Consider the following 23388-nt stretch of genomic DNA (forward strand, 5'->3'; position numbering starts at 1 on the left):
CTTCATCCAGACGGCATCTTCCATCTTCATCCATCCGACGCGGAGCGGCTTCATCATCATCAAGACATCTGACGTGGAGCATCCTTTTCATCCAGAGTCTTCTTACTGAATAACGGTTCCTTTAAGTGACGTCATCCAAGATGGCGTCCCTTAGATTCCGATTGGCTGATAGAATTCCTATTGGCTGAAGCAATAAGCCAATAGGATTGAAGTTCAATCTTATTGGCTGATCAAATCAGCCAATAGGATTGAGCTTGCATTCTATTGGCTGATTGGAACAGCAAATAGAATGCCAGCTCAATCCTATTGGCTGATTGGATCAGCCAATAGGATTGAACTTCTATCCTATTGGCTGATTGCATCAGCCAATAGGATTTTTTCTACCTTAATTCCAATTGGCTGATAGAATTCTATCAGCCAATCGGAATCTAAGGGACGCCATCTTAGATGACGTCACTTAAAGGAACCGTCATTCAGTAAGAAGACTTCGGATGAAGAGGATGCTCCGCGTAGGATGTCTTGAAGATGGAGCCGCTCTGCGTTGGATGGATGAAGATAGAAGATGCCGTCTGGATGAAGACTTCTGCCTGTCTGGAGGACCACTTTGCCCGGCTTGGATGAAGACTTCTCCTGGCTTTGTTGAGGACTTCGGCCCGGTTGGATGAAGACTTCTGCCTCTTCCTTGAGGATGGATGTCCGGTCTTCAGAACAGTAAATCGATCTTCAGGGGGTTAGTGTTAGGTTTTTTAAGGGTGTATTGGGTGGGTTTTATTTTTTTAGATTAGGGTTTGGGCCACAAAGAGCTAACAGCCCTTTTAAGGGCAATGCCCATCCAAATGCCCTTTTCAGGGCAATGGGGAGCTTAGTTTTTTTTTAGATAGTATTTTATTTGGGGGGTTGGTTGTGTGGGTGGTGGGTTTTACTGTTGGGTTGTTTGTATTTTTTTACAGGTAAAAGAGCTGATTACTTTGGGGCAATGCCCCGCAAAAGGCCCTTTGAGGGCTATTGATAGTTTAGTTTAGGCTAGGGTTTTTTTTATTTTGGGGGGCTTTTTAATTTTGATAGGGCTATTAGATTCGGTGTAATTAGTTTAAATATCTTGTAATTTGTTTATTATTTTCTGTAATTTAGTGTTTTGTTTTTTTGTACTTTAGCTAATTTAATTTAATGTATTTAATTGTTGTTAATTTAGTAAATTTATTTAATTATAGTGTAGTCTTAGGTGTTATTGTGTTATTTTTGGCCTCCCAGGACAGACTCGTAATATCAACACTTTGGAAGTCCTATAGAAAAAAGACTTTATGAAGTTTACGTAAGTCGTTTTGTGGAAAGGCCAAAAAAGTGTGTGGTGCCCCTAAACCTGTAAGTTTTATAATAGCTGCGGTAGGGAAAAAGCAGCGTTAGGACCTGTTAACGCTGTTTTTTCAGCATAACGCAAGACTCTTAATCTAGCCACTTATGATTTTCACATCATTATGTCTAACATTCAATTTTTTGTTTGTTTGTTTTATAATCAATACTTTCAGCACCATCAGAAAATCCCTATGCCTCTCCCAACTCTGACACCTCATCACAATCAGAACGTATCAAAGTTTTAATTCTGTGATCCAAATCTTTCTTTTCCTTTGAGGAAAAATCAACATGAGCGGGAGTTGAAAATTTAACCTCAGGATGAACAGAGAGCTCAGATTGACTTTCCTTGAGTTTCTCCAATTCCTTTTCAGCATACATTACTCGTTTATCAAGAATGCTATTGACATGTGTTAAAGCATAATTTTCACAATTAGAGGACATCAATCTGTCTTTAAGAGCACTAACTCTGTATTCTAAGTCATTTATTTTAAACTTCAACTCCTGTTCTTTTTTTTTCCTGGCAGTAAACCTTATTTTCTTTTTCAGATAATTTTTTACTCAACATATCCACCTCAGCTGATACAATAGTAAATTCAGCATTCTGCTGAACATATTTGTCAGCCCAAAATTCTTGCAAAAGAAACAATATTGGCCATATATTATATATAAATTTATTTATCTCATTAGAGCCCTTAGCATTTGCCAATTCTAACAATTTTGCCATATAACCATCAGGGTTATCACACAAAATATGTTTTGGGTCATGGATCATTGCCTTTAAACCCAGATACCAATTATCAAAAGAATCCTTTGATTTAACTTTACAAAAGAGTTGATGTAAAACTCTATTTCGCACAACTTCCACTGTATCAGCAGCAGATATAAAATGAGAATTACCCAAAAGGGACCTACTATCATGACCAGAAACATCCCCAAACACAGACATTTTAATCAAATACTCAAATAAACTACTGTAGCTTTAACTGCAAAATACAAATTTTCCTATCCGGGACAACAGTCAAAATGTTATCTCTTCTCAAAACAACTTAAAGGAGAAATACAATTGCAAGAAAATACGTAATTAATACTAATTATTTCCACAAGAAAAACAGAAAAATCGGCAATCAAAAAACTATTTCAAATCTCAGCAGTGCCTCCAAGATGTTATGAATATTACCTTTATGTATAAAAGTATATTATGTGGTAGAAGTAATGCTTGTAACTTTTACTGACACACTTTCTTATAACTTGTTAAAGATAATAAACACAAAACCTGAATCCCTTTGGTTTCTATCAGTCTATTAATTATACCAACACCAGATGAATAAACAAAAATTAGCTTTATTAAAAGATTTCGATTGGAAAAAATAATCAGCATTTAATACTAACTTAAGCAATCAAAATATATACAGAGAAATAAACTACAGTCCTATTCTAATCAATTAAAGTGATAACATAACTCCAACTAGCAAGAAAAACAGAATAACTCAGAGATTAAACTATAAAGATAATTAAATCATATTTTCAAAATAACACAAAAATTGGCTTGATGATAGGAACTAAATATTTGGTTATAAACCCTCTAAGGTAATTGCAGAGAATCAGGTAAATTAATAATTATGACAAACCGTCAGATAATAATTTATCACAATTCCTGATTCACCCGGTGTTATTGTCTACAAAAAAGACCAGGTGGTAGGAATTATCAAAAGAAAAACACAAAGCTAAAAAACAATTAATTAATTTACCTGATTAAATAGACAAAGATATTTTACATAAATGTAAGGTGTAAATCTTAATTATATTAACATCTAAGTTGACTTAATTTCATACATCACCAAAGTAAAGAAATTCCCCCTTTGCAAACAGGAATCAAGCTTTCAGGTCGTAGGTCTGTCCGAGTAGGCTAAACTAGCCTCAGCAGTTGTAATCCAATAATCTCGGACATCTGTAGTTGATTAGCAAATTACCAACTCCATATATGATGTGACCAGTTCCAAAATACAAGAAAACGACCCCCTCCCATTTGGATAGACCCTATATATCACCATTCTGTATTCTAGGAGGAGTCATTGATTATAATATTTAATCATTAATTAACATAAAATTAATTAAATGAAATATATTTTTTTTAAATCTTTTTATTTAGATTCCACAATGGGTACATGAAAAGCAGAACAAATGATAGTACACCGTACATTAAACAATTAACATAACATGTTATGAATTAACAGTTATATAATGTAATACAATAAGCACTTTCAAATTCACTAACATGTGTATATAATCATTGCCAACATAATACAAATTATATTTAATCAGCTTCTGCTTTCATTTTCCAATTATAACTTAAATGTTCCCTTTTTGGGGGGTTTTATAGGTTACAAATACCAAAACAAATACAGAAAACATACAAAAAAAAGTAAAAAAAAGTGTACAACTAATTAATTCCCCACCCCTCTTACCTCTCCCCTACTTCCACACCTCTATCTATTAGCTCTCACTCTCCCGGTTTATAGTAAATAAAGTCTCTGTGTTTCTAAATGGATATTTAAGTTGCTTTTGAGAATTTTCAGGAAGTGTTCGTATGAATATCAACCATTTTCTAAAAAATCTCTGTACTTTGATTTCATTATGTCGTGAAGTGTCATATTGTTCTATAAATATCTGTTTAATAATATAATTTTTCCACTCTTCAAATTTTATTTTTGCATTTATTTTTCCAATTACTAAGTATTATATTTCTGATCGATAGAATTGCTACATTTACAAACCTCCATTCCTTCCCTACTTCTTCATATTCTACTAAAAAGACAATCCGATGCAGATCTAACTTGATCTCTCTATTGACCCACTTCTTCAACCAAAATTCCAGTCTGTACCAAAACTGTCTGAAATTGGGCAAGACCATATAAGATGTATTAGATCTGCTGCCGGATATCTGCACTTTGGACATTCTGTAAATTGTACATTTCCCCAGGCTGCTCCTCTTTTGGGGGTATAATTTGTTCTATACAGGAGTTTAAGGTGTATTTCCTTCCATGCTGTGGAACGAGTTACTTTTTCAATTCTACTCAGGGAATCTCTAATGGTTTCTATTCCTCTTTCCTTAGTTGAAATATCAGCAGACCATTTTTCTAATAGAAGATCTAGATTATTTCTCCCTTCCTGCTTTATAATAAGTCTGTACCAGGGGGATATTGAAAAAATCCCTGCACTGGCTAATTTTACTAAAGAATTAACTATTTCCCATCCCCAATCAAAACCATTTCTCTTTATTATTTCTCCTGTATAATGCCTAGCCTGTAAAAAGGCAAAAAAGTATTTGTTATAAATTTGAAATTCTTGTTTCAACATATCAAAAGTTTTAATATTTTTCTCTTCTTCATTCAGCAATTGATGTATATATCATATCTCAAACCCTTGATATTCCAGTTGCTAAATACAGCAGAATTAATAGCTTCTGGGAAATCTGGATTTTTTAAAAATAATTAGATGAAATATTATTGTTCTGACAGTAGATGTCTCTCGCATACAGGGTAAAAATTAAAGAAAAATATTTATTTTATTTATGCTTACCCCAACAATCCTAGATAGTAATTTTGATTTAGATTTATTTGAATTATATTAAAGTTAGGGGGTTAGGGTTAGACTTAGGTTTAGGGGTTAATATATTTATTTAGTGTCAGTGATGTGTGAGGCCAGATGTTTAGGGGTTAATAAGTTTAGTATAGTGACGGCGGTGATGTTGGGGGTGGCAGATTAGGGGTTAATAAGTGTAATATAGGTAGCAGTGACATTGGGGTGGCAGATTAGGGGTTAATACGTGTAATGTATGTTGCGGCGATGTTAGGGACAGCAGATTAGGGGTTAATAATATTTAATTAGTGTTTGTGATGCGAGAGTGCGGCGGTTTAGAGGTTAATATTTTTATTATATTGGCGGTGATGTCCGGAGCGGCAGATTATGGGTTAATAATTTTATTATAGTTGTTGTGATGCGGGACGGCCTCAGTTTAGAGGTTAATAGGTAGTTTATTGGTGTTAATATACTTTTTAGCACTTTAGTTATGAGTTTTATGTTTAGGCTTTGTAACATAAAAGCCATAACTACTGACTCGGTTTACGGTATAGATCTTGAAGTTATGGGCTGTACCGCTCTTTTTTTGGCCGGACAGGCAAACTCGTAATACTGGCACAATGGAAGTCCCATTGAAAAAGGACTTTTGGGAAGCTGCGGCAGTTACGTTGCGTGACGGCCAAAAAAGTGTGTGGTACAGTTGTACCTGCAAGACTCGTAATAGCAGCAGTAGTGAAAAAGTAGCGTTATGAGGCTTTTTCACTCATAACGCAAAACTCGTAATATAGCTGTTTGTTTGTAACATTTGTATAAGCGTATATACAACATTAAACATGGTGCAAATAGATTGTAAAAATAAAGATCAATATCTCTAATATCTCTTCATAGTGCACCAAATTTGTAGCAATAATATTGCTCAATTTTTGAAGGGTATACATATTTAATAGTTTGTAATTGACTTTTATTAGGTGATATGCTTCATTCTCTTGTAGCATCAAACATAGGATTTCTCAAGGGTGGCATATTGAAAACTAGGTACGCTGCGTCGGAAAAGATGTGAGTGTAAATGTTGAGTTTTTGATAACTTTTTAAAAGCTTCAAGTAGTGTCGAATAGGAGGGCGAATGAACATAATTCCACTAGAATTCGACGGGGTTTCAACTCACATCGATCTTCGTCAGATTGAGACCGCCGGATCGTATGTTACGTCACAAAATTCAACTTCTTCCGATCTTGAGGCTTTGACAACTAGGTCGGATCAATCTCGCGACATTTACGGCGTGGGATTCAAGCGTATTTTCAGTTGATGCTTTGATAAATATCCCCCATAATCTGTAAATTCCATCAAATTGGTCAGTATTACTTCAGACTTGAAAAAGGAAGACACTCTTCCGAAAGCTTGTCATCTTATAAATGTATAGTTAGTCGAATAAAAAAGTGTCATTGCTCGATTTAATACTCTTGTTATTCTGATAAATATATATATATATATATATATATATATATATATATATATATATATATATATATATATATATATATATAAACAGATGGAAAGAATGCACTCTCTGGATTTATAGTTTCAACAACATTTATGTGACGTTTCAATGGCACTTTTATAGAAATATTCTCATATAAAATATAACAGCATTTCTTAATGCACATAGTGGGGATTCCTAAGATCTACGTGGGTTTTCCTCCTGACTGTGCGGCACTTACCTCCTATATAAATATACACACACATATACAATATATATATATATATATATTATATAAAAGTAGAATCCTAGAAAGAAATCCAGGAAGCTCTGGGTCCACTAGCGTTCCAGAAATTGGGGTTTAAAACCAAATGACCCTTAAAATTAAAAACAGATAATTATGGCGGAGCCTGGCTGCTCAGGAAGATGGCCGTGTAAAGTGAGAGCTCCCAAGCCCTGATCCCTTAAAACCATAATCAAATGCATGCAGTACCTGTTTTATGAGCAATACCATATCCCCCTCAGTGACCAGACCCCCGGAGTTCCCTTTGCAATACCCGGGAATAACAATATCGCCACACCGGACTGCCGCAGCGATCACGGCCTTCACCGCCACGGAGCGCATTACCGAGCGCACATAGAGACAGCTGCGACACAAATACTCATACCGGTCTGAAGGGACCAAGTGCAGGAAACTAATCCTGAGGAGACTCAAACACCCTGAGAGTGAATATTAACAAGGCGCACAGAAGGTGAGAAATTCCGCCCGGCGGACTTAGCAGCAGCACATAGAGACACGACAAAAGGCGTGGGGGTAGATTAAGCACCACAAACATAGGCCGGAGCGCTCTGGAAGTCCCCGCTAAGGTGTACACTGCGGGTAGTAAGCGACACAGGCAATCCATTAGAGGATAAGCCCTGCACAGCAGCAACAAGTTATAAGGTGAAAAAAAAAAAAAACACAGTGTTAACTGATAACTCCCTAGATGAGAGAGGGGAACACAAAGGCAACAAACTTAAGGAAAGGGAACAGTTAAAGGGACATAATACTCATATGCTAAATCACTTGAAACTGATGCAGTATAACTGTAAAAAGCTGACAGGAAAATATCACCTGAGCATCTCTATGTAAAAAAGGAAGATATTTTACCTCACAATTTCCTCAGCTCAGCAGAGTAAGTTCTGTGTAAAAAGTTATACTCAGCTGCTCCCAGCTGCAGGTAAAAAAATTAAAAAAAATGAAGAAATGAACAGCAGCCAATCAGCATCAGCAGTGCTGAGGTCATGAACTCTTACTGTGATCTCATGAGATTTGACTTAACTCTCATGAGATTTTATAGTAAGCTTCCTTTACCTGATTGGTGAAATAATATGAGAGTGCACAATGCTAGTCCCTTCAGATGTCCCAGGACAAACATACTAAAATGCTACTTAGAAATCCTTTACAATGGGAGGTGGCTACTGAGGAACTTTTGAGGTAAAATATCTTTCTTTTTTACATAGAGATGTTCAAGTGATATTTTCTAATCAGCTTTTTACAGCTATGCTGCATCACTTTCAAGTGTTTAAACATTTGGGTATTATGGCCCTTTAACAGACAACAAAAGAAAACAAAACAAAAACACACTGTGACACTTTAATGAGGAATAGCAGCAGCTAGAACTTCAGGCAGCCGCTTAGACAAAGAAGCAGCACAGACCCCAAACAAAGTAAAAAACGGTGACAACGGCTTCAGAGGGCACCTTGCTTAAGAGAACAAGCCAAGGGGTGCAGGCCTAGCCCTAGGGAATCTATTGAAAATCTATTGCACGACTGGAAGTATATACAGCACAATCTAAATAAGCACAAGGGCATTATTGTTGAACCACAATTAACCACTTACTACACACCACATGCAGGAGGGTGCTAACAGTATGCCAGGCCGCAGACCAAGCAGAACAGATAATACCCCACGCTCTAAAACTTTACAACAATTTCTGAGGCCTGTAGAACCCACATCAGACACCCAACCTGAAATAGTGGGAATGGACCAGCAAAGAGATATATCGACTGACACACGTAGCATAGACCTGCCTGCAGCGGGGCTCACGAAAGAGGACTTGTTACCACTTTGTACGAAGCAAGATCTTAAAGAGATGCTAACAGAGGTTAGAAGCTGGTATGGTGAGCTGAAAAAAGATGTCACTCGTATAACACAGAGGGTCACAACACTAGAAGAAGGCCATAATATAATGGACACTGACATGCAGCACATGTCGCAGCTGGCGTATGCACAAGATGAAACAATCCAACATCTACTTGAAAAAGTGGAGGACCTGGATAACCGAGGGAGGAGAAACAATATGAGAATACGTGGAATTCCAGAAACTATCCTCCCGGCTGCCCTAGAAGGCTGTATACAGGCCTTGTTCAGAACGATTAAAGGAGACAACAATGCACCAGACATCCAGATAGAAAGGGCGCACAGAGCACTTAGAGCAAAACCCCCCCCAAAGCCCCTCCAAGGGATGTGATTCTAAAAACGCTTCACTATAAAGACAAAGAAGAAATTATGAAACATGCCAGAGCAAAGCAAGAGATTACCCACGCGGGTAATCGGATACAAGTCTTTCAAGATCTCAGCCCTACTACGCTCCAGAAACGGAGGGAACTACAGTACATTACAAAAGTCCTGCAGGAACAGAGAATTATCTACAGATGGGGCTTTCCAGTTTGTATCATCGCTACAAGGGGTAGTAACACTGCTGTATTCAAGTCTGTAGAAGATCTGCCACACTTTTGTGAAACACTGCAAATAAAAATACAACCCCCAGAGATGGCCCAACATGCAGGAAACAGCCGTCACCCCGCAGAACAGAGGATACCTCCATTATCGTCCAGAAATTCAGACAAAAATGGGAGAAACCCTGATGTGAACAAACAAATACAGGAGGAAACTATACAGGGACTGCTCACTGATGAGTAACACCAAAAGGAGACATTAGAAACGAACTATGGACTTCAGGTCTTATGCTAGATAAGCCTCTATATATTTCTTTAATAGGGTTTGGGGACAGGGATACTGCCCTCATTATATTGTCATAATATTGTTTATATTGTTATATTGTTTAGAGTTGTGTTATTGCACAGTTTGATCGTTAATTTATTTCTTGCATTTTCTTACATAGCTTGCAACTAGGATTGAACCAATTTCTGCCATTAACTGTTAAGTAATAGAGCTTAGTGTCAAGACATTGTGATTTACTGTTTCTGTTGCATATATTTGATCTTTCTCCCTCCCAGTCAGATACATACCCACACTCAGGAGACCACAGAGACACGCGGATTACCAGTGAATACGGTAGGCACACTTCATATCTCAGCACCTAAGAGTACATACAACTAGAGGCAACTATACACAGTTAACGCTAAACACTATGCCACGACAACCCAGAGATAATGGGGATAATACCCAGCCCAGATACATTACATTATTAACAATTAATGCAAGGGGACTCAATAGCCCTGAAAAACGCTCCATTGCCTTTAACAATATGTATAGAGAATTAGGTGATATCCTATTTATTCAGGAAACGCACTTTAAAAAAGGCAGGGAGCCAAAATTCTTGAGCAACAAATATAACACTTCATACTTAGCCTCAGGGAACTCTAAGAAAGGCGGGGTAGGAATCTTCATAAGAAATAATATTCATTTCAACCCGACCAGAGTTATAAAAGACACCAATGGCCAATACTTAATAGTAATAGGGACTCTGTTCAGCACACCTGCCACATTGGTAAATATATATCTCCCCAATCAAGGCCAGCATTTAGTATTCAAGCAGGTAGCGAACCTAATACTAGAACACTCAAAAGGAATAATTTTGCTAGGGGGCGATTTCAATCTCCCGTTAGACCCCACACTAGACACCTCTTTGGGACACTCTAGCACCCACCAAAGGATAATCAAAGCAATCCACACCCAGATGCATCAGCTCAAACTACATGATGTATGGCGAACAAGTAACCCACAAAAACGAGACTACACATTCTACTCACACCCACACCACCTCTATACTAGAATAGACTATTTCCTCATCGATCAAATAGGCCTGACAAGAGTAGAGAACTCCACCATCTTGCCAATGACATGGTCAGACCATGCCCCAGTGATATGCAAACTGCATTGGCCAGACCTCCCTATAAGGCCCTTTATGTGGCGACTAGATGAGAACATACTTAATGACGCGCTTGTTAAATCAGAAATAGACGTTGCATTGGGGAATTACTTCAGGGAAAACCTGACTGAAGACACCTCAGCTACTACGATATGGGAGGCACACAAATGCGTGTTGAGGGGGGAATTTATTAGGCTCAAAGCGAGGGGAACAAGAAACAATAGACAGTTTGTTAACTCCACAACCTCCCAAATCAAATACTGGGAAACCCAACTCAAGCATAGCCCCAACTCTCCTGAAATTTTAAAAAAACTGACCGCTACCAGACAGGACTTAAACAATCACCTACTGAAGGTATACCAAGAGCAGGCTACCAGACTACAACAGAAATACTTTGACATCAACGATAAAATTGGACCTGCACTAGCCAAGACACTCAAGAGAAAGCAATTAGACACACATGTATACTCCATGACGGATCACACAGGGCAAACACACAGAGATAGTCCACAAATAGCAGAAACATTCAGACGCTACTATCAGGAATTATATAACATCCAGAATAATACTAGTCAGGAGGAAATGGAGGGATTTCTAGCAGATACGCAGTTGAGTACACTAGGAAGAGAAGACAGAGAGTACCTGGACTCTCCCATTACACACGATGAGATTAAGACCGCTATAAAAAACATGCCTAACGGTAAAAGCCCAGGACCTGACGGTCTTAGCACACGCTACTACAAGACCTATGTGCACCACCTGTTGGCTCCACTAACAGCTTTATTTAATTCAATATTAAAAGAGAAGGGATTTTCAGACGCTATGTTAGCAGCACACATAACAGTAATCCACAAGACAGGCAAAAGAACAGATAAACCGGAAAACTACAGACCCATATCTCTGCTGAACACTGACATCAAGATATTTGCAAAGATATTGGCCACTAGGATTAATAAATTTCTTCCAGACCTAATTCACCCAGACCAAGTGGGGTTTGTACCTGGCCGAGAGGCCAGGGACAACACACTAAGAACACTTCAAATTATAGCACATGTTAAAGCACAAGAAACCCCTATGGTATTAATTTCTACAGACGCTGAGAAAGCTTTTGATAGGGTGCACTGGGGCTTTCTCAAATTAGTCTTACAAAAAATGAAATTCAGTGACACCTTCATAAATTTGATCTTTACTCTTTATACGAATCCCACGGCCCAAGTGAAGGTGAACGGCCTGCTATCAGACAGTTTTTCTATCAGGAATGGTACGAGACAAGGCTGTCCCCTTTCACCTATACTTTTTGCTATTACAATAGAAGCCCTAGCCCAAAAAATTCGGAATGATACCCAAATAGAGGGAATACAGATTGCCTCAAACATGTATAAGATAGCTTTATATGCGGACGATGTCTTGCTCACTTTGACCAACGTTAACACCTCCATGAACAGAACACTTGAAATATTTGGGAAATTTAGCAAAGTTTCCAATTTCCAGTTAAACCTTTCCAAGTCTGAGATCCTTAACATTACATACGACGCAACGACACTTGACCAGTCCCTACAGGACTGCCCACTCAATAAGCAAAAAACTAAGATGAAGTATTTAGGCATATTTTTATCCTCGGACCAGCAGGTGATGCATGAGGCCAATTACAAAAAGTTAGAGACAGACATAGTGGCGGACCTGTCGAATTGGAAAAACAAACCCATATCCTGGCTGGGAAGGGTAAACGTGATAAAAATGAACATCCTGCCTAGGCTACTATATCTTCTGCAAACTACACCAATCCCCCTCCCACACAATTACCTATCCAAATTGCAAAACACAATAGAACATTATGTTTGGGGGACTATTAGGCCCAGGGTCAAGAAAGCTACACTATATCTACCCAGAGACAGAGGTGGTCTGGGGCTACCAAATATCATGATATATAAACAAGCCATCTCACTGCGGCAACTATTGGATTGGTGTGGGAATGATCCTAACAAACTATGGGTTCAGATAGACCGCTCAATACTGGGCGTGGGCAACGCAGGGGGAATGGCTTGGTTATCAGAGAGAGACAGGCCAATGGCAACATCTAGGTATCCGCTGTTCACTGACTTTTTCACCACCTGGGACAGACTGTTGAACACCTCCACAAACATTTCCACTCACATAAGCCCCTTGACACCCACATACCAGAATCCTGCAACACCTTGGAACCATAGAGAAACAAACTTAAGTCACACCATACCATACAAGGAACGAACACTTTCAGCACTCTTGGAAGGGAACAAACTGAAGCCACTAAACATGATAATAGAAAATAATCCAGATGTCGGAATGAACTGGCTGGCGCACTCCCAACTCAGTCACTTTATATCGACTCACAAGCAGAAACACAACATCTTTAGACAGCTGACAACCTTTGAGACCCTGTGCATTAAGGAAAACGCAACAGAACATGCAATCTCGCTATTATATAAACTCCTCCTTATAGAGGATGCTCAGACACTACCATCATACACTAAGGCATGGGAGAGAGAACTGCACACAGACATTGACACCTCAGAATGGTTAGCCGCTTTCCAAATTACAAAGCAAGCCTCAATCTCAAGCAGGGTTCAAGAATCCGGGTATAAGTTTTTGTCTAGATGGTACCTTACTCCCATTCGGTTAAACAAGATATACAAAACGGCCTCAGGGAAGTGCTGGAGAGGGTGCGGGGGTGATGGCACTATAACACATATATGGTGGGAGTGTCCAGGGCTGGATCAATTTTGGACAGAGGTCTTAGAACATATCAGGAAAGCAACAGGGAAGACGCTACAAAACAGTCCAAAAACACTACTTTTTCTGTCTCTCCCCACACTAGAAAGCTCTGCAAGTAAGGCGCTGAGAATGGTTATGTTAAACAGTGCAAAGTTGTTAATTCCAAGACACTGGAAATCTAAAACGATACCTACAATAGAGGAGTGGAAGGGACAGGTTAGCTCACTACTGAATCTGGAAAGGTACCACCACCTAAAGAATGATACAATAGATACACATGAAATCATGTTAATGCAATGGAGGGAAAGCACTACAGGTGAAGTAGAGTAGGATAGAGACACCTACAAATTTAAAACATAAGGTTCACTTTATATATCACCCTGAGATGGAGAGACTGGGGGAACACGGGAACCTGATGGGTATGCGTAACAGCATACCACGTGAACAACACAAATGTTACATATGTAAGGAATATAGAAAATAAGACGCGAAAAAGTAAGCTCACCTTCATAGAGATGTATAGGCAGTTGCTGAATTAATGTTAATCTTGATTATTGTATTTAAGCACTGAAACTGGTTGTGCATTTGTCATTTCTATCTATACTGGATTATACCAAATAAAGCTTTTAAAAAAAACAAAAAAAACAAAACAAAAAAAAAAACCAGATAATTATAACTGTAATTGCAGGTGGCTGCAGCTAACCTAGATCGAGGGGAGATTCTCTGTATCACCCTTCTATGTAAAAATCAAATAATAAAGAATAAAAGGTAAGCGCTGCCTAGCATAAAAATACAAATGTAAAAAAATAAATAAAAATAAACACAATACAATAAATCTAGGGTAAATATAGCACAAAATTCAAAAAACAAAGTTCATAAGTACATAGATAGAGACACGAATAAAGTTCATAAAATTCTTGAAATTCTTAATTCATCCAGTCCCCATAAGGGTGTGCACTTACTTGAAAGTACCTCAATCAGTATGAGGTAAGTAAAGACGTAATCACTTGTATGTTTCACACTGTTTGGAACAGCCTCTTGTATGGAGTGAGATGATCCCTTTAGACCTTGCAGTATTCACAGGTAGAGAAACTTTCAGATCCTCTAATCCTTAGAGTGAGGTAGATACTCGATAGGATGGCATACAAACATAAATAAAAGGACACTAATAGTGCATTAACCTTTTATTAAATGTGACAAATAACACACCTGTAGATAACGCCTACTCACAAGTATACCCTCAATAAATGAGGTAAATCAAGAGCGTATAAACAAGTTAAGGCCGGTAACAGCAGTAGTGAAGCATTCAATCGGTAGCAGAAAAATCACCTTACGCGTTTCAAAGGCATTCTTCATCAGAGGTATGATTTGCTATGAAACTTGCGTGTCTATTTATGGACACCAAGCGTGATTACATCATAGTGGCGGATCTCACAGTTGCTATAGAGATCATAATAACTTTATGTAGATATAAGCAAATACAAAATAACAATTTAAAACGGAACATTCAAAGGCATAATAAATAAAAACCGGTTGCTACCCAAGCATAATACATAATTGTAGCCATTTAAATATTTTAAAAAACATTAAACCGAAGGTACATATATACACTAAAATGGCTATTGAAAAAAATCTAATCCATACTACACTAAAAATATGCATAGTAGAAAGAAATCTCAAGCAAGCCATAAATAAAGCAAAAGAGATAAAATATTAAAAACAGGAGTACAGAAGGAATATATAAATATATAAACCATAATGAAACATAACACATATACATAAACATGTTATAAAATATGAAAAAGGTGATTTTTCTGCTACCGATTGAATGCTTCACTACTGCTGTTACCGGCCTTAACTTGTTTATACGCTCTTGATTTACCTAATTTATTGAGGGTATACTTGTGAGTAGGCGTTATCTACAGGTGTGTTATTTGTCACATTTAATAAAAGGTTAATGCACTATTAGTGTCCTTTTATTTATGTTTGTATGCCATCCTATCGAGTATCTACCTCACTCTAAGGATTAGAGGATCTGAAAGTTTCTCTACCTGTGAATACTGCAAGGTCTAAAGGGATCATCTCACTCCATACAAGAGGCTGTTCCAAACAGTGTGAAACATACAAGTGATTACGTCTTTACTTACCTCATACTGATTGAGGTACTTTCAAGTAAGTGCACACCCTTAGGGGGACTGGATGAATTAAGAATTTCAAGAATTTTATGAACTTTATTCATGTCTCTATCTATGTACTTATGAACTTTGTTTTTTGAATTTTGTGCTATATTTACCCTAGATTTATTGTATTGTGGGTATTTTTATTTTTTTACATTTGTATTTTTATGCTAGGCAGCGCTTACCTTTTATTCTTTTATATTTGATATATATACACACACACATACAGGGAGTGCAGAATTATTAGGCAAGTTGTATTTTTGAGGATTAATTTTATTATTGAACAACAACCATGTTCTCAATGAACCCAAAGACTCATTAATATCAAAGCTGAATAGTTTTGGAAGTAGTTTTTAGTTTGTTTTTAGTTATAGCTATTTTAGGGGGCTATCTGTGTGTGCAGGTGACTATTACTGTGCATAATTATTAGGCAACTTAACAAAAAACAAATATATACCCATTTCAATTATTTATTTTTACCAGTGAAACCAATATAACATCTCAACATTCACAAATATACATTTCTGACATTCAAAAACAAAACAAAAACAAATCAGTGACAATATAGCCACCTTTCTTTGCAAGGACACTCAAAAGCCTGCCATCCATGGATTCTGTCAGCAGGCAACCACAGCCTCCCAGACACTGTTCAGAGAGGTGTACTGTTTTCCCTCCTTGTAAATCTCACATTTGATGATGGACCACAGGTTCTCAATGGGGTTCAGATCAGGTGAACAAGGAGGCCATGTCAATAGATTTTCTTCTTTTATACCCTTTCTTGCCAGCCACACTGTGGAGTACTTGGACGCGTGTGATGGAGCATTGTCCTGCATGAAAATCATGTTTTTCTTGAAGGATGCAGACTTCTTCCTGTACCACTGCTTGAAGAAGGTGTCTTCCAGAAACTGGCAGTAGGACTGGGAGTTGAGCTTGACTCCATCCTCAACCCGAAAAGGCCCCACAAGCTCATCTTTGTTGATACCAGCCCAAACCAGTACTCCACCTCCACCTTGCTGGCGTCTGAGTCGGACTGGAGCTCTCTGCCCTTTACCAATCCAGCCACGGGCCCATCCATCTGGCCCATCAAGACTCACTCTCATTTCATCAGTCCATAAAACCTTAGAAAAATCAGTCTTGAGATATTTCTTGGCCCAGTCTTGACATTTCAGCTTGTGTGTCTTGTTCAGTGGCGATGTCTCTGAGTATTGCACACCTTGTGCTTTTGGGCACTCCAGTGATGTTGCAGCTCTGAAATATGGCCAAACTGGTGGCAAGTGGCATCTTGGCAGTTGCACGCTTGACTTTTCTCAGTTCATGGGCAGTTATTTTGCGCCTTGGTTTTTCCACACGCTTCTTGCGACCCTGTTGACTATTTTGAATGAAACGCTTGATTGTTCGGTGATCACGCTTCAGAAGCTTTGCAATTTTAAGAGTGCTGCATCCCTCTGCAAGATATCTCACTATTTTTGACTTTTCTGAGCCTGTCAAGTCCTTCTTTTGACCCATTTTGCCAAAGGAAAGGAAGTTGCCTAATAATTATGCACACCTGATATAGGGTGTTGATGTCATTAGACCACACCCCTTCTCATTACAGAGATGCACATCACCTAATATGCTTAATTGGTAGTAGGCTTTCGAGCCTATACAGCTTGGAGTAAGACAACATGCATAAAGAGGATGATGTGGTCAAAATACTCATTTGCCTAATAATTCTGCACACTGTGTATATATATATACACACAGATACACACGCATATATATATTATTTGATATATACAGGTGGCCCTCGTTTTACAACGGTTCAATTTACACTGTTTCAGAATAACAACCTTTTTTACCAGTCATGTGACTGTTCTTTGAAAAGCATTGAGAAGCAGTGCATTTATTAAAATAGCCAGTAGGTGGAGCTGTCCGCTTGTTTTGCAGCAAAGCCAAGCCAGCTGAAATTAATAAGTTTAACCAGACCTGAGCTATCGAGCAGATTTCAAAGGAACAAGATCTTCCTGTCTATAAATCAGTCCAGATTGGAATGCATAGAAAGAACTGTTTGCAGAAAAATGCAAGTGAAGTCTGTGTTGTGTGATTATTTTATTAGGTTTATAATGCTGTTTAGCATTTAAAGTCTTCATTTCAAAGCTTTAAAAATAATGTATTAGGTGTTACCTATGACAATTTTGAGAGCGGCCTGGAACCTATCTCCCTCACTTCCCATTGACTTACATTATAAACTGGGTTTCAATTTACAAGGGTTTCGTTTTACAACCATTCCTTCTGGAACCTAACCCCGGCGTAAACTGAGGGCTACCTGTATATATATATATATATATATTATATACACAGACACACACACACACACATATATATATATATATATATATATATACATACATACATACACAAACACACACATATATATATATGTATACTCACATATATACACATACACACACATATATATAAATATGTATACACACATACTGTATATATATATATATATATATAAACAATAAATAGTTAGAGCCCAGCACCATAAGTTTCAATACTGGCTTCCAGCTTGTGTGCTCGTTACTGTGGAGTATCAGCCACACTCCAAAAGATACAGTCCATATATGCAAAGTGTAACAGCACCACAGCACAGTCTTACTTCTTAGAGGTGAAAAATTCTTTTATTGAGGTACAACAACCATAAAAAAGCGACGTTTCGGACCTACATGGTCCTTATTCATGCATAGTTAAAATACAACTGAACAAACATTTAAAAAGGGTATCAGAGCCAATCAGGGTTTAGTGCTGTGAACTAATTGGTTTAACTCATACCTGTCCAGGTATTGCAATTTGCTTTACTTAAGTGCCCCCTGGTGGCCCCAAAACACATAACATTTTAAAACAAAAGAATATCTTATAAAAACAAATACAAATCATAGTCCCTATTCAGACCATAAGGGTGTAAAGTATTCAAACGTTTAATCCACCATACTTCTTTTTGTTTTAACTTTAATTCCCTATTGCCCCCTCTTCTATGTATGGGAATATGGTCTATAATTTGAAAGCGGAGTTGGCTAACTGTGTGTCCCATTTGTGTAAAATGTGCAGAAACTGGTAATGACAAATCTTTAGATTTAATAGAGGCCTTATGTTGTCTGAACCTATCCCTGGCAGCCTGGGTGGTCTCGCCAATATAACAAAGCCCACATGGGCATTTAAGTAAATAGATTACATAATTGGTCTGGCATGTATATAATCCATTTATAGTGTATTGTTTCCTTTTATCATTTTGTGCCAGGTATTTACCTTTAATTATAGAGTTACATTGGGCGCAGTGCAGACAGGGATAACATCCCTTATTTGGTGTAGTTAGGTAGTTAACATTAGATGGTTTGATGGTACCTATATCGGCACAAACAATATTATCCCTAAGGTTTTTAACCCTTCTGTATGAGGGCATGGGGGGTAGTTTGAAAGATTCTACTTCTGGATTATATTTAGACAGTAAGTGCCAATATTTTCTTACTATTCTAAAAACATCACTACTCAGATCACTATACTCCATAGAAAAGACCAATCTGTTAGATCTACTTACTGTGCTGTTTTTAGGATGTTTTTTAGTTTGTTTTCTTTGTATTTCTTCAATACTCCTAGCTACTGTCTCTTCTGGATATCCTCTTTGGATAAATTTATTGCCCATAGATTTCAATCTTTCTGGCAATATCTCTTGGTCTTGAACTATTCTCTTTGTACGCAATAGCTGGCTCCTGGGTATAGATCTGAACACTGTTTCTGGATGGAAACTTTCATATCTTAGCAATGTATTCCTATCTGTTGGTTTGGTATAAAGATCAGTGCTCAGTTTTGTGCCTTGCTTATAGACAGTAGTATCAAGAAAGTTAACTTTTTGATGAGAATATGTAAGTGTAAATCTAATGCCCACCATGGAGGCATTAATGTCCTCAACAAACTGAATTAAGGACTCCAATGAGCCCCCCCATATGCCAAAAATATCATCTATATACCTTAGCCAGAGCTTACAGCTACTGATGAATGGCTGACTATTGTAGACAAATTTGTTCTCAAAACCACTCATGAACAAATTGGCATATGAGGGGGCTACATTGGAGCCCATTGCTGTCCCCCGTTTTTGCATATAATATGTGTCCTGAAAAAGGAAGTAATTACAGTACAATATCAATCTTAGCATGTCGTCAACAAAATCAATCTGAGATGGATTATATAGTTTGCTTTCACTTAAAAAACTTTTGACAGTAGTTAAACCAGCCTCATGTGGAATTGAAGTATAAAGGTTTACCACATCAAGTGTAAAAATTAAACATGTATCCTCTATTTCAACTCCTGCAAGTTTTGTTAAAAAATCATTTGTGTCTTTAATGAATGATCTTTGCTGTTTGACTAAAGGAAAGAGGATTTTGTCTAAAAAAATTGAAGTGTTAGAGAACACAGAATCAGTACAAGCCACAATAGGGCGTCCAGGTGGATGTGTGAGGTTTTTATGTACCTTGGGCAATGTATAGAAAACTGGTGTTATTGGAAATTTGTTAAACAAAAATTCATAAATCTCTTTAGAGATAATATTGCGTCCCAAGGCTCTATCTAAAATCCCTCTAAGTTCACTTTGTATCTCTACAAGGGGGTTGTGATCCAGTATTTCATAAACTCCCCCATCTGATAATTGTTGTAGAATTTCCTGGGTGTAATAATCAGTATCTAATATCACAATAGAACCGCCCTTATCGGCGTTTTTTATTGTGATGTTTTTATTACTTTTTAGGGTAGATATAGCCTCCCATTCCCCTTTAGTTAAATTGTTTTGTTTAGTATATGGTTGCAATTTTGCTTTCTTCACTAAATTAGCAACATCCTGTTGGACAAACTTTACAAAGGTTTCAATACCAGAGTTACTTGTAGGAGGTATAAATGAGGACTTTTTGTATAGATTCAACGTTTTTAGATTAAAGCAATCATTTTGCATTACTTCATTTATTGCATTTTGATCACACACATTAGCCGTATTACTCCCACCATATAGTGCCTTTAACCTTAATGTCCTGAAAAATTTATAGAGATCTTTATCTATCTCAAAATCGTCATGATCTTTAACAGGGCAAAATGACAGTCCTTTCATCAAAAGACTAAGTTCGTTATCTGATAGCTTATATCTGGAAATATTAATGACAAGGTTTTCTTCTTCAGACACAGGGGTTTTAATTTTAGGTAGTTCATTTACCTGTGTTGTTATTTTCTCATGCCCCGTCGATGTCTCCCTCCTCTCTGCTGTCTGTGCGGCCTGTATAATTGCCACTGTTGGTTCCATGCACTGCGGGTATACATCCTGGGCTCTCTTTGATCGGTGGTGCTTCCGCCCTCCCCTCCGGTGTCTCCTTCCGAACCGGAGTCTAAAAAACTTTCCCCGGATGATGTGTTTTCAGCCTTGTCCTGATCTTGATCCGTTGTTACTCTCGGCGTTCTCCTCCAGCGTAGGCCCTCACGTGACCTAGACGCATTGTCATGTGACCAATGGTAGACTCGATGGTTAGCGTAATCCAGCTCGTCTCTCACGAACTTAACCCTTTTTCTTTCTTCAAGCTCCAAACGGTACTGTGATAACAAGGCATCAATTTCATCTTTGGTGGTCTTTAACATCTCCAAGGTAAGTTTAGTTTCCATAGCTCGTTCTGTGTCTTGTACAGCCTTTTTCTGTTTTTCAATTTCAATTTGCAGACATTCCACCGTCAGGACAATTAGGTCAAATGAACATTTGTTCAATATACTTTCAAACTTATTTTTATAGATTTCATTATTAGACAGGATAGTAGGTCTTAACTTTACCCTTAAGCCCCTAGGGATCCTTTTAATACGATAGTATTCTGCAAGTGTAACTGAATGCAGTTCCAGGGATATTAATTTTCTTTTTGTTTTTTCATACTCTTTCTTGATATCAACTTCAGCAGTATCCCTTAGAAAATTCCTTGATCCCAGGGCTAAAGAAGTGATGCGTGCAGCATCAATGTCTGAATAGGAGAACATAGATGGTTGTTTACCCTCCATAGTGTTTTCACTCGCTGCAGGTGCTCGTGGCTCAGCTGATTCCATGAATAAACAATAAATAGTTAGAGCCCAGCACCATAAGTTTCAATACTGGCTTCCAGCTTGTGTGCTCGTTACTGTGGAGTATCAGCCACACTCCAAAAGATACAGTCCATATATGCAAAGTGTAACAGCACCACAGCACAGTCTTACTTCTTAGAGGTGAAAAATTCTTTTATTGAGGTACAACAACCATAAAAAAGCGACGTTTCGGACCTACATGGTCCTTATTCATGCATAGTTAAAATACAACTGAACAAACATTTAAAAAGGGTATCAGAGCCAATCAGGGTTTAGTGCTGTGAACTAATTGGTTTAACTCATACCTGTCCAGGTATTGCAATTTGCTTTACTTAAGTGCCCCCTGGTGGCCCCAAAACACATAACATTTTAAAACAAAAGAATATCTTATAAAAACAAATACAAATCATAGTCCCTATTCAGACCATAAGGGTGTAAAGTATTCAAACGTTTAATCCACCATACTTCTTTTTGTTTTAACTTTAATTCCCTATTGCCCCCTCTTCTATGTATGGGAATATGGTCTATAATTTGAAAGCGGAGTTGGCTAACTGTGTGTCCCATTTGTGTAAAATGTGCAGAAACTGGTAATGACAAATCTTTAGATTTAATAGAGGCCTTATGTTGGCTGAACCTATCCCTGGCAGCCTGGGTGGTCTCGCCAATATAACAAAGCCCACATGGGCATTTAAGTAAATAGATTACATAATTGGTCTGGCATGTATATAATCCATTTATAGTGTATTGTTTCCTTTTATCATTTTGTTTGGAGCTTGAAGAAAGAAAAAGGGTTAAGTTCGTGAGAGACGAGCTGGATTACGCTAACCATCGAGTCTACCATTGGTCACATGACAATGCGTCTAGGTCACGTGAGGGCCTACGCTGGAGGAGAACGCCGAGAGTAACAACGGATCAAGATCAGGACAAGGCTGAAAACACATCATCCGGGGAAAGTTTTTTAGACTCCGGTTCGGAAGGAGACACCGGAGGGGAGGGCGGAAGCACCACCGATCAAAGAGAGCCCAGGATGTATACCCGCAGTGCATGGAACCAACAGCGGCAATTATACAGGCCGCACAGACAGCAGAGAGGAGGGAGACATCGACGGGGCATGAGAAAATAACAACACAGGTAAATGAACTACCTAAAATTAAAACCCCTGTGTCTGAAGAAGAAAACCTTGTCATTAATATTTCCAGATATAAGCTATCAGATAACGAACTTAGTCTTTTGATGAAAGGACTGTCATTTTGCCCTGTTAAAGATCATGACGATTTTGAGATAGATAAAGATCTCTATACATTTTTCAGGACATTAAGGTTAAAGGCACTATATGGTGGGAGAAATACGGCTAATGTGTGTGATCAAAATGCAATAAATGAAGTAATGCAAAATGATTGCTTTAATCTAAAAACGTTGAATCTATACAAAAAGTCCTCATTTATACCTCCTACAAGTAACTCTGGTATTGAAACCTTTGTAAAGTTTGTCCAACAGGATGTTGCTAATTTAGTGAAGAAAGCAAAATTGCAACCATATACTAAACAAAACAATTTAACTAAAGGGGAATGGGAGGCTATATCTACCCTAAAAAGTAATAAAAACATCACAATAAAAAACGCCGATAAGGGCGGTTCTATTGTGATATTAGATACTGATTATTACACCCAGGAAATTCTACAACAATTATCAGATGGGGGAGTTTATGAAATACTGGATCACAACCCCCTTGTAGAGATACAAAGTGAACTTAGAGGGATTTTAGATAGAGCCT

Source organism: Bombina bombina, chromosome 8, assembly GCF_027579735.1.
Source record: "Bombina bombina isolate aBomBom1 chromosome 8, aBomBom1.pri, whole genome shotgun sequence".
Taxonomy (NCBI): domain Eukaryota; kingdom Metazoa; phylum Chordata; class Amphibia; order Anura; family Bombinatoridae; genus Bombina; species Bombina bombina.